Source organism: Haematobia irritans, chromosome 3 (assembly GCF_050003625.1).
Source record: "Haematobia irritans isolate KBUSLIRL chromosome 3, ASM5000362v1, whole genome shotgun sequence".
Taxonomy (NCBI): domain Eukaryota; kingdom Metazoa; phylum Arthropoda; class Insecta; order Diptera; family Muscidae; genus Haematobia; species Haematobia irritans.
In genome coordinates this window covers 170,614,008-170,628,533 of record NC_134399.1, presented here as the reverse complement: position 1 = coordinate 170,628,533, position 14,526 = coordinate 170,614,008, and positions in this window count along the sequence as shown.

The window sequence follows — 14,526 nt, the reverse complement described above, 5'->3', positions numbered from 1 at the left end:
CCATCTTTCCACATACAGCCTTTGTGAGAAAATCCAGAAAAATGTGTTATCAACACCTTAGGTGTAAATTGTGTGCGATATCAAATAAAATACGCCTGATTAATGTGCCTAATAAAATCTATGGAAATCCACTAACAGGAAGGATATATGGGTTTGTGTCTGTGTGAGGGTGCGTAAAACAGTGATGTATAAATTTGTATGGGTGACAAGTCAGTGTCAAACTCATTCATTTTCTCAACCTTAACACGATTGAGGTTGTACATCGTTTTGTTGGTATTTGTTGAGGTTGGAGATACGCAACCACATAAAACCGATTTTTTCCCCGCCAATAACCGTACATACACAGACATACACACAAACATCGCTTCTTTTCACTTATCATATAAAACCTCCAATAAATATGTAAACACTAAGGGCTTGTGTACGAATTTATGAGGATGTTATAACGCTTCGTTGCAAGTAAAGACTTTCTATCGGAGATATTATAACAAAATGTAACTGCTAACAAGGAATACACAAAGGATAAAATAATGTTCATATCGAGTATGGAAAATAGCACAAAATTGCGTTTTTTTGGGTTTGTTACCAAATTGAAATATTTTCTCAATTTGTTGGTAAATCAATATCTCTAGCTTTGCAGGGAAAATATCTATCGATATATATACGCTGTCTTTCACAAAAAAAGAAATACACTTATTTGATACATCATTTACACTTGCATTTGAATAAGCCAACTCTCGAGGGTATTAAATAAAAAAAAGAAAGAGGAAATTTAAAACATTCGACGAAATTTTCTATACAATATCAATTACACTATGGAATAAAATTTCAACATAAATCTTCAATACAATAGGTATGAGGGGGAGATAAAGCTGGGTGAAGTCGTCTATGTTACTTCAATCTCTACTACACAGAAAAAAAAATTCACGAAAATTTTTCTATTTAAAGTTTGAATTGATTTTTAAAAAATATTCAATTGAAAATTTAATTGATTCAAAACAGTTTTTAATTGCAACAAAAATCAATCACAAAAAGTAATAGTATCAATTAGTTTTTTAATTGAGTTTCAATTAGTTTTTTAATTGATACTATCATTTCTGTGATTGAAGATATTTTAATTATACCCTGGCCACACTGTGGAACAGGATATTATAAGTTAGTGCATATGTTTGCAACACCCAGAAGGAGACGAGATAGACACATGGTGTCTTTGGCAAAAATGCTCAGGGTGGGCTCCTGAGTCGATATAGCCATGTCCGTCTGTCCGTGAACACATTTTTGTAATCAAAGTCTAGGTCGCAATCGACTTCAAATTTGGCACAAGTATGTGTTTTGGGCTCAGAATAGATCCCTATTGATTTTGGAAGAAATCGGTTCAGATTTAGATATAGCTCCCATATATATCTTTCGCCCGATATGGACTAATATGGTCCCAGAAGCCAGAGTTTTAATCCAATTTGGTTGAAATTTTGCACTAGGTGTACAATTAGTAGCGTAGTAAAGTGTGCCAAATTTTATTGAAATCGGTTCAGATTTAGATATAGCTCCCATATATAGCTTTCGCCCGATTTACACTCATATGACCACAGAGGCCAATTTTTGACTCCGATTTAGCTGAAATTTTGCACAGGGAGTAGAATTAGCATTGTAGCTATGCGTGCCAAATTTGGTTGAAATCGGTTCAGATTTAGATATAGCTCCCATATATAGCTTTCGCCCGATTTACATTCATATGACCACAGAGGCCAATTTTTTGCTCCTATTTAGTTGAAATTTTGCACAGGGAGTAGAATTAGCATTGTAACTATGCGTGCCAAATTTGGTTGAAATCGGTTCAGATTTCGATATATCTCCCATATATAGCTTTCGCCCGATTTACACTCATATGACCACAGAGGCCAATTTTTAACTCCGATTTAGTTGAAATTTTGCACAGGGAGTAGAATTAGCTTTGTAGCTATGCGTGCCAAATTTGGTTGAAATCGGTTCAGATTTAGATATAGCTCCCATATATATGTTTTTCTGATTTCGACAAAAATGGTCAAAATACCAACATTTTCCTTGTGAAATCGTCACTTCTAAGTCGAAAAGTTGTAAAAATGACCTAATTTTCCTAAACTTCACATATATATATCGAGCGATAAATCATAAATAAACTTTTGCGAAGTTTCCTTAAAATTGCTTCAGATTTAAATGTTTCCCATATTTTTATACCCACCACCATAAAATTGTGACGTGGGTATAATAAGTTTGTCATTCCGTTTGTAACACATCGAAATATCGATTTCCGACTATATAAAGTATATATATTCTTGATCAGGGAGAAATTCTAAGACGATATAAGCATGTCCGTCTGTCCGTCTGTCTGTCTGTCTGTGTGTCTGTTGTAATCACGCTACAGCCTTCAATAATGGCGCTATCGTCCCGAAATTTGGCACAGATTAGTTTTTTGTTTGCAGGCAGGTAAAGTTCGAAGATGGGCTATATCGGTCCAAGTTTTGATATAGTCCCCATATAAACCGACCTCCCGATTTGGGGTCTTGGGCCTATAGAAACCGTAGTTGTTATCAGATTTGCCTGAAATTGGAAATCTAGATGTATTTTGGGACCATAAAGAGGTGTGCCAAAAATGGTGAGTATCGGTCCATGTTTTGGTATAGCCCCCATATAGACCGCTCTCCCGATTTTGCTTCTTAGGCGTCTAGAAACAGTATTTTCTATCCGATTTGTCTGAAATTGAAAATCTAGAGGTATTTTAGGACCATAAGGAGGTGTGTTGAAAATTGTTGGTATCGGTCCATGTTTTGATATAGCCCCCATATAGACCGATCTCCGATTTTGCTTCTTGGGTTCTAGACGCCCATCCGATTTGCCTGAAATTGGAAATCTAGAGGTATTGTGGGACTATAAAGAGATGTGTCGAAAATGGTCCATATCGGTCCATGTTTTGATATAGCCCTAATATAGACCGATCTCCCGATTTTGCTTCTTGGGCGTCTAGAAACAGTATTTTCTATGCGATTTGTATGAAATTGAAATTCTAAACGTATTTTGGGACCATAAAGAGGTGTGTCGAAAATGGTCCATATCGGTCCATGTTTTGATATAGCCCCCATATAGACCGATCTCCCGATTTTGCTTCTTACGCGTCTAGAAACAGTATTTTCTATGCGATTTGTATGCAATTGAAAATCTAAAGGTATTTTAGGACCATAAAGAGGTGTGTCGAAAATGGTCCGAATCGGTCCATGTATTGATATAGCCCCCATATAAACCAACCTCCCGATTTGGAGTCTTGGGCCTATAAAAACCGTAGTTTTTATCCAATTTGCCTGAAATTGGAAATATAGAGGTATTTGAGGACCATAAAAAGGTGTACCGAAAATGGTACTCATCGGTCCATGTTTTGGTATAGCCCCCATATAGACCGATATCCCGATTTTGTTTTTAGGGCTTCTAGAAACTATATTTACCATCCGATTTGCCTGAAATTGGAAATCTAGAGGTATTTGAGGACCATAAAAAGGGGTGCCGAAAATGGTGCTCATCAGTCCATGTTTTGATATAGCCCCCATAGAGACTGATTTCCCGATTTTGCTTCTTGGGCTTCTAGAAACTATATTTTCTATCCGATTTTCCTGAAATTGAAAATCTAGAGTTCTTTTGGGACCATAAAAAGATGTGCCGAAAATGGTGCCCATCGGTCCATTTTTTGGTATAGCCCCCATATTGACCGATCTCCCATTTTGCTTCTTGGGCTTCTAGAAACTATATTTACCATCCGCTTTGCCTGAAATTCTTGAGCTACAATAAAATGTATTTATTACATGATTTGCCTGAAATTCGAAATCTTGAGGTATTTTTAGACCACAAATAAGAGTGCCGAAATTGAGGTACATCGGTCCATATTTTGGTATAACCCCCATATAGACTGATCTCTCGATTTTTACTTCTTGGGCGTCTAGGAACTATATTTTCTGGCCGATTTATTTGAAATTGAAAATCTGGAGATATTTTAAGATCACAAATATGTGAATAGCAAATGGTGTCTATCGGTCCATGTTTTGGTATAGCCCCCATATACACCGAACTCCCGACTTTATTTCTTGGGCTTCTAGAATCCGTAGTTTTTATCCGATTTGCTGGAAATTAGTAATCTATGATAAAATGTTAGACAAACGAAATTTCTTTTTCTTATAAAGTGTTTTCGTTTATTCAACGATTGTCTCTAAAATTTGTGTCAAAAGAAAACTTTGCTTGTCTAAAATTACTTTTCTCACAAAAGAATACACTTCTTTCAGGGTATAGCAGGCGCACTGATCATGAAAATCGCTTCAAACTGAAAGTAAAAGTTCCAGATTTTACTCATCGTATTTAAATAAATGCGGAAAAATCTACAGATTTAAGATTTTAAATCAAGGCGTAATTTCAATATATACACGATATGTGTATATTTTCTCTAAAACTCTAACAAAATTGGTTCTCATAAATCCAGAATCTTATCTGGTCTTCATAGGTAGAATCTTTAAAGTTTGTCTTCGGGAGCTGGCTCGTTTGGGAGAAGATTTATCATCAAACCCCCTACAATTCTATATATTATCAAGTAACCCACAACGACGAAGAGTTTTCATAGTAAACTATTATACTTGATTCATTGTGGTGGGTATTTAAAATTCGGCCCGGCCGAATTTACTGCTGTATATACTTGTTTTTACTAAAATTGTTTTCCACCCTAGTGCATTAGCCAACTTAAATTTTGAGTCTATAGATTTTGTAAAAGTCTATCAAATTCTGTCCAAATCGAGTGATATTTAAGTGTATGTATTTGGGACAAACCTTTATAAAGGGTGATTTGTTAAGAGCTTGATAACTTTTTTTTTAAAAAAAACGCATAAAATTTGCAAAATCTCATCGGTTCTTTATTTGAAACGTTAGATTGGTCCATGACATTTACTTTTTGAAGATAATTTCATTTAAATGTTGACCGCGGCTGCGTCTTAGGTGGTCCATTCGGAAAGTCCAATTTTGGGCAACTTTTTCGAGCATTTCGGCCGGAATAGCCCGAATTTCTTCGGAAATGTTGTCTTCCAAAGCTGGAATAGTTGCTGGCTTATTTCTGTAGACTTTAGACTTGACGTAGCCCCACAAAAAATAGTCTAAAGGCGTCAAATCGCATGATCTTGGTGGCCAACTTACCGGTCCATTTCTTGAGATGAATTGTTCTCCGAAGTTTTCCCTCAAAATGGCCATAGAATCGCGAGCTGTGTGGCATGTAGCGCCATCTTGTTGAAACCACATGTCAACCAAGTTCAGTTCTTCCATTTTTGGCAACAAAAAGTTTGTTAGCATCGAACGATAGCGATCGCCATTCACCGTAACGTTGCGTCCAACAGCATCTTTGAAAAAATACGGTCCAATGATTCCACCAGCGTACAAACCACACCAAACAGTGCATTTTTCGGGATGCATGGGCAGTTCTTGAACGGCTTCTGGTTGCTCTTTACTCCAAATGCGGCAATTTTGCTTATTTACGTAGCCATTCAACCAGAAATGAACCGAACACTGATTTTGGTAATAAAATTCAATGATGAAATGAACCGAACACTGATTTTGGTAATAAAATTCAATGATTTGCAAGCGTTGCTCGTTAGTAAGTCTATTCATGATGAAATGTCAAAGCATACTGAGCATCTTTCTCTTTGACACCATGTCTGAAATCCCACGTGATCTGTCAAATACTAATGCATGAAAATCCTAACCTCAAAAGAATCACCCTTTATATAGCACCCAACACATTTGACGGATGTGATATGGTATCGAAAATTTAGATCTACAAAGTGGTGCAGGGTATAATATAGTCGGCCCCGCCCTACTTTAGACTTTCCTTACTTGTTTATATCTAACGTAACCTCCATATTAGCAATTTAAAAGACAATGTTGAGAATTTTGTAAATGTAACCACAACCCAAATCATTCGATGGGAACAAAAATATTTAGCAGAACTTTGTACACAATCCATGTTGGATTGCGCGCACCAGACTCAGCCTGGTCGTCCTTATGTTCTTGTTTTTGTGTTTATATTATTCTTGTATGTCAGTTTATTTAGTTTATTTATGTTAAATTTGCTTTAATCAAAATGTTTACATTTCATCGAACAATTACCAATTAACTATGCCAGGACTAAAATGAATAAATTGCTAACTCCACAATGTTTTATGTTGACCTTCGTTTGTTTTGTCCCATTTTTATTGTTTAGACATGCTTTAATTGCTTAACTGCCATACTGAGTTTGATAAAGGCCTTTTTAATTGGTTTGATATAGATTATGTTCTCACTGCCAATGTCAATTAATTGAAAAAGTTTTGGTTTTTTTTCTATGTTGTTGGCATTTAAATGAATTTTGAAACTTTTATATATAAATTTACCACAAAAAAAGGGCTTTGTGAGTATATCGCCCACATTCACTACATTAATGTTGTAGCTCGACATATCAAGGATATCTATTTTTAATCAGGGTGTAAACGAAGTATAGAGTTATAATCAAAAATCTATTTAAACTAAATTGTAATTTGAAATCAAAGGTCCCCAGGGCTTTCGCAAGAAACCAAGGTGAGGTCGCAATGAATTCTTCGTTACAAACTCCGTGATGGGATGTGAGAGACAACATGGTTGGCAATATCTTCGGCTTTGGGAAAGTTAATAGTTTTGGGCTCAATTCAAAGATAATCGAAAAATCATTTCAGCTTATGTTTAATACACAGTTGGTTTCGGTTAAAGTATTAATGTCAGTGATGCAGTTAGTATCCAGCTAACTAATTTGTTAGTTCTGAAAGAAAAAACAAGTATAAACGGCCGCAAGTTCGGCCACGCAGAATCTTATGTACACTCCACCATGTGAAACTTGTACTAAAGACTGTCATCCACAATCGAATTACTTGGGTTGCGGTAACACTTGCCGATGGCAAGGTATCTTAAAACTTCTTAACACTGTCTTCTCAATTGTAAGTTAGTCCATACGGGGTATATATTAAACAAACAAGGCCGATTAAATACGTATATAATTCAGTTTGACAAAATTTTCTATAGAAATAAAATTTTGACAAAATTTTCTATAGAAATAAAATTTTGACAAAATTTTCTATAGAAATAAAATTTTATTGTTGTTTTTGATCTCAGCTTAAAGCCATGCATTGACTAAACTACAAGTGTAGCTTAACCAACAGAGGAAAAGTATGCTTGTCAAATTTATTTGGGCAAAGCCCTATAGACTGCAAGATGGTTGGATGTACAGCTGTTTCGGAATTACCACATTCCTCATCAGCATCCTCTACTTGCAGCAAAACTATCAACCAATTATCAGAATAAATTCGGGTAATTCACTCAACCCAAAGTGAACTACACTTGAACCTCCCGAAAAAGGGTTTGATAGTCGGCTACTGCCTAAACAAATTCTGATAATTGGTTGATAGTTTTGCTGCAAGTAGAGGATGCTGATGAGGAATGTGGTAATTCCGAAACAGCGGTACATCCAACCATCTTGCAGTCTATAGGGCTTTGCCCAAATAAATTTGACAAGCATACTTTTCCTCTGTTGGTTAAGCTATACTTGTAGTTTAGTCAATGCATGGCTTTAAGCTGATATCAAAAACAACAATAACGATTGAAGAGAAGCCAACAATAAAAACAAAAACGAATGAAATAAAATTTTGACAAAATTTTCTATAGAAATAAAATTTTGACAAAATTTTCTATAGAAATAAAATGTTGACAAAATTTTCTATAGAAATAAAATTTTGACAAAATTTTCTATAGAAATTAAATTTTGAGCGCCTCAATCTCAGGATTTGAAATGCAAGAAGAAGCATTAAAGATTGGACTTCTGTCCAATAGCTCAGTGACGAAACTGCTGCCCGATTCCATGTTAAGCTCAATAGCCGAGTCCGAACGGCGTTTCACATTGCAGTGAAACTACTTAGAGAAGCTTTGAAACCCTCAGAAATGTCACCAACATTACTGAAGTGTGATAATCCACCGCTGAAAAAACTTTTTGGTGTTCGTTCGAAGCAAGAAATGAACCCACGACCTTGTGTATGCAAGGCGGGCATGCTAACCATTGCACCACGGTGGCTCCCATCAAAGATTGAACTGTAGACTATTACCTCAGTGATTAAGCTGTTGGCCAAAACTTCAGCTGTGGACCAAAAAATCAACAATGAAATGTAGACTCCAAGGTTTCAGCAATTGACCTGCAGATAGAATTGCTGATTCGAGAATCGAAGTGATTGTATAAAGTCGGAAAACTCGGTGAGTGCACTAACTTTCGGCAATTGAACTGCGGGCCAAAACCTCAGTATGTTAACTGCAGGCCAAATTCCAGTCACAAATATTGCAGACTGATGCATCTACAACATCAAGCCAAACTTTCAACGATGAACTGTAGACCCCTAAAAATCAGTAACTGAACTGTAGACACAAGCCATTGAATTACAGATTCAAGATCCCAAGGGACTGAACGGTGTTGGAAGCCTTATTGAGTGAACTACCAAAATATGTGGTACAAATCCTCAGTATTTTAATTGCAGCCCTAAGGACGCAGGGCGAAACATTAGGGTTTGAAATGCAAACTAAAGCATCTAACATTGGATTTTAGGCCAAAGCAATAATGGTTAAATTGTTGTCCAAAACTTCAGTGGGTAAACTGCATATCAAACTCTCTGCGACGAACTTAGACCCCTAGTTGTCGGTAATTGAACTTCAGGCTAGAAGATTCACGATTCCATACCCCTAGCTCTCCATAGTTGAACTACAAACCCCAAGGTTTTATTGATTGAACGGCCCGAGGGCCTTAGAGGCTAAACGGTAGGTGCTAGCCTCTCTGTAATTGCAGCGATGAAATGTAAACCATAAGGGGTATGTAATTCATCTACCGACTCAAGTGATTGAATTGCAGATTCGCGAGTCCAAGTCACTTGACGGCATCGGAACTACATCTCATTTATTGAACTACTAGGAATTAGCTGACTATACTGCAGACTAAACACTCAATGAAAGAACCACAGATGAAAAAAACTCAGTAGTAGCCTCTGGGTTTGAATGCAATGGACTGTACGTCAACTATAGACTACAGTCTCAGCAATGAAATTGAAACCCTAATGCAATCAATTAGGTATGTTATTCAACTACCGACTCAAGCGATTAAATTCCCGATGGATGGAGTCAGAACTACTGTAGACCAGAGCCTCATTGTCTTAACTGAAGACGGAATTGCTGCGGCTGTACTGCAGACTAAAGCCCCATTGATAGAACTGCAAATGCCAGTTCATTTCAAATGGCAACCTCAGGGTTTGAAGTGCACATTGTGGATGGGACTATAAGTCATTACCTCAGTGACATCAGGCCAAACTCTCAACGATGAACTGAAGACCCCGTAAATTTCATTAATTGAACTATAGACTCAAGCGATTGATTCGAGATCCCAAGGAACTAAACGGTCATTGAGTGAACTACCAAAATATAAGCGGGACAAATTCTCAGTGTTTTAACTGCAGCACCAATTTTCTGTACAACCTAAAACCTTAGTGATAGTAGTGAAGCTAAAGAACTCAGTGTTTTTACAGCAGGGCAAACATTAGGGTTTTAAGTGGATTTTAGGCCAAATTGTTGGTCAATACTTCAGTGGGTAAACTGCAGGCCAAACTGGAACTGTAAACCCCTAGTTTCCGTTAATTGAACTTCAGACTTGCAGATTCAGTTAAACTACATGTTCTCCATAGCTGAACTACAAACCCCAAGGTCTTATTGATTGAACTGCAGGCCCGACGGCCTTAAAGGCTAAACGGCAGGCCCTATCCTCTCAGTAGTTGCAATGAAAGACAAAGCTTCAGAGCCTAATTACGAGGGCGGTTCAGAAACTTCTTAGCCTATCAATGAAAGAGAATAGTTAGTTTTTATACCCTGTGCCACACTGTGGAACAGGGTATTATAAGTTAGTGCATGTGTTTGCAACACCCAGAAGGAGACGAGATAGACACATGGTGTCTTTGGCAAAAATGCTCAGGATGGGCTCTTGAGTCGATATAGCGATGTCCGCCTGTCCGTGAACACATTTTTGTAATCAAAGTCTAGGTCGCAGTTTTAGTCCAATTTGGCACAAGTATGTGTTTTGGCTCAGAATAGACCTCTATTGATTTCGGAAGAAATCGGTCCAGATTTAGATAAAGCTCCCATATATATATATTTCGCCCGATGTGGACTTATATGGTTCCAGAAGCCAGAGTTTTTTTTACCCCAATTTGCTTAACATTTTGCACAAGAAGAACAATTAGTACTATAGTCAAGTGTGCCAAATTTTATTGAAATCGGTTCAGATTTAGATATAACTCCCATATATATCTTTCGCCCGATATGGGCTAATACGGTCAAAGAAGCCAGAGTTTTACCCCAATTTGGTTAAAATTTTGCACTAGGAGTACAATTAGTAGTGATATAGCTCCCATATATGGGAGCCACCGTGGTGCAATGGTTAGCATGCCCGCCTTGCATACACAAGGTCGTCGGTTCGATTCCTGCTTCGACCGAACACCAAAAAGTTTTTCAGCGGTGGATTATCCCACCTCAGTAATGCTGGTGACATTTCTGAGGGTTTCAAAGCTTCTCTAAGTGGTTTCACTGCAATGTGGAAAGCCGTTCGGACTCGTCTATAAAAAGGAGGTCCCTTGTCAGTGAGCTTAACATGGAATCGGGCAGCACTCACTGATAAGAGAGAAGTTCACCAATGTGGTATCACAATGGACTGAATAGTCTAAGTGAGCCTGATACATCGGGCTGCCACCTAACCTAACCTAGCTCCCATATATAGCTTTCGCCCGATTTACACTCATATGACCACAGAGGCCAATTTTTAACTCCGATTTAGTTGAAATTTTGCACAGGGAGTAGAAGTAGCATTGTAGCTGTGTGTGCAAAATTGGTTGAAATCGGTTCAGATTAAGATATATCTCCCATATATAGCGTTCGCCCGATTTACACTCATACGACCACAGAGTCCAATTTTTAACTCCGATTTAGTTGAAATTTTGCACAGGGAGTAGAATTAGCATTGTAGCTATGCGTGACAAATTTGGTTGAAATCGGTTCAGATTTAGATGTAGCTCCCATATATATAATTTTCTGATTTCGACAAAAATGGTCAAAATACCAACAGTTTCCTTGTAAAATCGCCACTAATTAATCGGAAAGGTGTAAAAATGACTCTAATTTTCCTACACTTCTAATACATATATATATCGAGCGATAAATCATAAATAAACTTTTGCGAAGTTTCCTTAAAATTGCTTCAGATTTAAATGTTTCACATATTTTTTTAATATTGTGTTCCACCCTAGTGCATTAGCCGACTTCAATTTTGAGTCTATAGATTTTGTAGAAGTCTATCAAATTCGGTCCAGATCGAGTGATATTTAAATGTATGTATTTGGGACAAACCTTTATATATAGCCCCCAACACATTTGACGGATGTGATATGGTATCGAAAATTTAGATCTACAAAGTGGTGCAGGGTATAATATAGTCGGCCCCGCCCGACTTTAGACTTTCCTTACTTGTTTTTTACTAAAATTGTGTTCCATCCTAGTGCATTAGCTGACTTAAATTTCGAGTCTATAGATTTTGTAGAAGTCTATCAAATTCTGTCCAGTCTAAGTTTAAGTCTATAGACTATAAATTTTGTTCGGATAGAGTCAAATTTAAATATATGTATTTGGGACCAAAAACCTTTATATATAGCACCTAACACATTTGACGGATTTGATATAGTATCGAAAATGTGGATTTACAAAGTGGTGCAGGGTATAATATAGTCGGCCACGCCCGACTTTAGACTTTCCTTACTTGTTTTGTATTGTAAGCCAGGACGTTTTTCTCGAATTTGTATACTTTAATTGATTCAAAAGGTTGCAATAGTACTCTGAATTTATTGTTTTACCCTTTTGCCGATAGTCAATCAATAAAATACCTTTGAAGTCCCACAAAACCGTTGCCAGCCGATTGAATTGTTTTTGGCTTCTTTGGGGCACTTCCTTCAGCTTCAGTCCATTGTTTGGATTGTTCTTTTGTCTCTGGAGTATAGTGGTGTATCCATGTCTCATCAACAGTTATAAAACGACGCTTAAAATCCATTCTATTTGGCTTAAAATGATCCAAACAATCTTAAGAAATGTTCATTCTTATGCGTTTTTGATCGACTGTTAACAAATGCGGCACCCATCTTGCAGAAAGCTTTTTCATCTGTAGTTCTTCATGCAAAATTAAATGGACTCGATCATTTGAGATGCCCATGATATTAGCAATTTCAGGCACTTTTATTCGTCGATCATTTAATAGCATATCATGCACTTTGGCTACAATTTCTGTTGTTGTTGTTGTTTTTGGACGTCCACTACGTGGTTCATCTTCAATGCTTGTACGGCCACGTTTGAAGGAAGGAACACTTTCACCTAACACATTCACCATATCATTATGAATTTCTTGTCCCGATAAACCTTTTATATGTCGGTTCAGATTTAGATATATCTCTCATATATAGCTTTCGCCCGATTTACTCTCATATGACCACAGAGGCCAATTTTTAACTCTGATTTAGTTGAAAATTTGCACAGCGAGTAGAATTAGCATTGTTGCTATGCGTGCCAAATTTAGTTGAAATCGGTTCAGATTTAGATATAGCTCCCATATATATGTTTTTCTGATTTGGACAAAAATGGTCAAAATACCAACATTTTCCTTGTAAAATCGCCACTGCTTAGTCGAAAAGTTGTAAAAAAGACTAATTTTCCTAAACTTCTACATATATATCGAGCGATAAATCATAAATAAACTTTTTCGAAGTTTCCTTAAAATTGCTTCAGATTTAAACGTTTCCCATATTTTTTACTAACATTGTGTGCAGTAGCCGACTTCAATTTTGAGTCTATAGATTTTGTAGAAGTCTATCAAATTCTTCCAGATCGAGTGATATTTAAATGTATGTGTTTGGGACAAACCTTTATATATAGCCCCCAACACATTTGACGGATGTGATATGGTATCGAAAATTTAGATCTACAAAGTGCTGCAGGGTATAATATAATCGGCACAGCCCGACTTTAGACTTTCCTTACTTGTTCCATTGTAAAAAAATTGCGGATGCGTCTTTGTTAGAACACCTGTTTCTATATGAAGGATATGCCAGATCGAAACAAAATTTAACATGTGTTCATAGAGATGGAAGTTTCCAAAACACTTACCTTTTTTTCTGTTTATACCGCGCTTTTTGTGCTAGGCTAAGAAGTTTCCCAACTGCCCTCGTATTTAAGTGTACCAAAATGCTTAAAGTAGAATTTGTCACAGTTGTTTCAACTGCGAAATGAGAAGAAACAGAAAATACATCTATATTTTAAGAGTCATTAGTATTCGTTTTGGGATTTTCAATCCTTCACTATCTTTGCAAACACATTAAAATCTCCGATAAAAATCACATAATTTAAAATTTTCTTCATATCTCGTACCTGGGCATGCAAAGCAATCAATACTCCAATTAACCCCCCCATGAACATGAATACAAAACATTAAAAGTATCTTTATTTGCCAGTCACTATTTGCCCTGCCATTTCCATGTTCCATTTGAATTTGCAAACACTTTGTTAACACAGCCTGATACTCTATCCTATCAGCAGCAACACGTACGCACAAGAATGTTTGCAGTGTTTAATGTATGCGTGGCTGGGAGAAGCAGTGTTTGAACGTGTGAGTGGGTCTATGCTCTGGCAAAAGAATGAAGCGGATACCACAGCAAGAATGAAAAACAATTATAATGAATAACGGTGTGAGAGTGACAATGCCTTTACATTCAATGTAGTTACAGCTACATACTACAACAGCAATGAAAATAAAACAAACAAAAAAAAATGCTATTGTTCAACTTTTTCTTCCGCCTATATCCCATTTCCTTTTATCTTTACTTTAAGCCACTACTTTATGCAGAAAATTGATTGAATGTTGTATTGTTCTATGCCATTGGGCCATTGGTGTTATTTGTACAGCCTTTTCTACAGGGATTCTTTTGTTTTCTTTTTTTTTTATACCCACCACCATAGAATGGTGATGGGGGTATAATAAGTTTGTCATTCCGTTTGTAACACATCGAAATGTCGATTTCCGACTATATAAAGTATATATAACAGGTTGGCTGATATGTACCCGGTCTAACAAAGAGAAACACATTTTTTGTCAAAATTCGTTTTTATTATTCAACATAGTTCCCTTCAAGAGCGATACAACGATTATAACGACCTTCCAATTTTTTGATACCATTTTGGTAGTACTCCTTCGGTTTTGCCTCAACATCGGAGATGTTTTAACATTTATAATCCTGAACTGTAATTATAAGATTTTAATCTTGTTGTACTCAATAAAATGAAATGAAAAAAAATAGGCCTCAGTTTCGGCGATCACCTCTTCATTGCAACCAAATTTTTCCCTGCGAGCAT